The sequence below is a fragment of the Pteropus medius genome, unplaced genomic scaffold, assembly GCF_902729225.1.
Source record: "Pteropus medius unplaced genomic scaffold, Ma_sr-lr_union100, whole genome shotgun sequence".
NCBI lineage: Eukaryota > Metazoa > Chordata > Mammalia > Chiroptera > Pteropodidae > Pteropus > Pteropus medius.
Window position 1 is genome coordinate 13,786,410 of NW_024355205.1, and position 1,682 is coordinate 13,788,091.

A 1,682-nucleotide genomic window follows, 5' to 3' on the forward strand; every position below is an offset into this window, starting at 1 on the left:
GCTCCACTCCCATGCCCGCCCCTGTGCCATCTCTTACCTAGGGGGTAGGCTGGTACAGAGCACCAGCTTCACAGACAGACAAACCTAAATGTGAATGCCAACTTTGTTGCTTACCAGCTGTGAGACTCTGGGTATGCTTAACCTGTCTAAGTTTGGGATTCCTCGTCTGTAAAATAGAAATTCTTCCTTTACAATAACATTTCTGAAAGTTATCGTGAGGACTAAATGAGACCACGTTTAGGAAAATGCGCAGTACAGTATCTGGCATAAGCAGCCTCTCACAGCCTGGGTCCCTCCATCCCTCGTCTCTGTTTCCACTCTCTCTCTACTTCAATTCTCCCTTTACATACACATGCCTACTCAGGGCATTCCCCTCCCTGCCTTCTATGTTTTTTTCCCACCATTTATTGGATAGATTCTAATTTCCAGAATGTGGTGTATTAGTTAGGGTTCAGGAGGAGCTGCTGTAACAAAAAGACTGAAAAGTACAGTGGCTTAAATTGGATAGATGTTTCTCTCTCACATAATGTTCAGAGGTGAGTCATCCAGGGCTAAGTAGGGTAACTCTGCCACCTCTAGGTTTTACATGGCTGCTCTGTCGTTTCCATTTTTAGCCAGTGGGAAGCGGACTGGGCCAGGGGAACTCATACCCAGGCTTTTTAGTGGAACATTTTGGAGGTGACACTTATCACTTCCTATATCTCATTGGCTAGAACTAAGTCACAGGGCCACATCAAGCAGTCAAAAGGCCAAAAACCCCCCAAAAAACAAAAAAACAAAAACGAAAAAAGAAAAGAAAAATGTAGTCTTTAGCTGGTTGGCCACAAGCTCAGCTAAAACATGGCAGCTCTCATCTACAGCCACGCCACCCTGAACAAGCCCAATCCTGTCTGATCTTGGAAGCTAAGCAGAGTTGGGCCTGGTTAGTACTGGGATGGGAGACCACGTAGGGAGACCATGTGCTGTAGGTATAAAAAAATAAATAAATAAGGGATTGTAAGCTGACAAGGTCCTTGCAATCTGTGAGGTCAACCAAGGGTTGTCTTGCCTAAAAAAATAAAATAAATAAAAATAAAACATGGCAGCTCTCTTATTAAAGAAATGAATATTTATGAATAGTTAACAGCCTTTGCCACAATGACATAAAGGACCATCCTTTATCTTTATCTTCACTTTCTTTCCCTTCTATATACCTCATGGTGTATTAACACTGGGCTACTTATTATTATCCAAATCTGCTTGCATACTGCCAGTAACTTTGCATGTGTGGGCTCCTACTCTTTGTGAAAGGATCACTTTAAAGAGTTCTTCCTTTACAGAACTTTTCCTGATGCCTCTATTGGAAGATTTAATCACTACATTTACCTGCCCTTGGGCTTTATATATAACTTTATTATAGAACTTTATTTATAGCTCAATCTTCTCTCTAGGCTGGAAGCTCCTTAAAATCAGGGGTTTATTTTATCCTTCTTTTGAATCCCTAAAACCTAGTATTTACCTGGCTCATATTTAGTCGAGATATGACTGGTTGAAGTTTAAATAAAAGTGGAACAATCAAGCTAGGGTTTCCTCATTAACTGCTGCCAATGTTTAAGATGGCTGAACATGGGGTTCTTCCAACACTGCTGGTAAATGAATAGAGCAAGTACATGGATGAAGTAAAAGAGAAAGGAAATTGGAGT

At 41.2% G+C, this 1,682-nt stretch overlaps 1 pseudogene; it reads left to right on the top strand.

Moving 5' to 3' along the window:
- The first annotated feature begins 852 nt into the window (after window positions 1-852).
- LOC120599037 (uncharacterized) lies at window positions 853-971 on the top strand (annotated as a pseudogene).
- The last annotated feature ends 711 nt before the right edge of the window (window positions 972-1,682 follow it).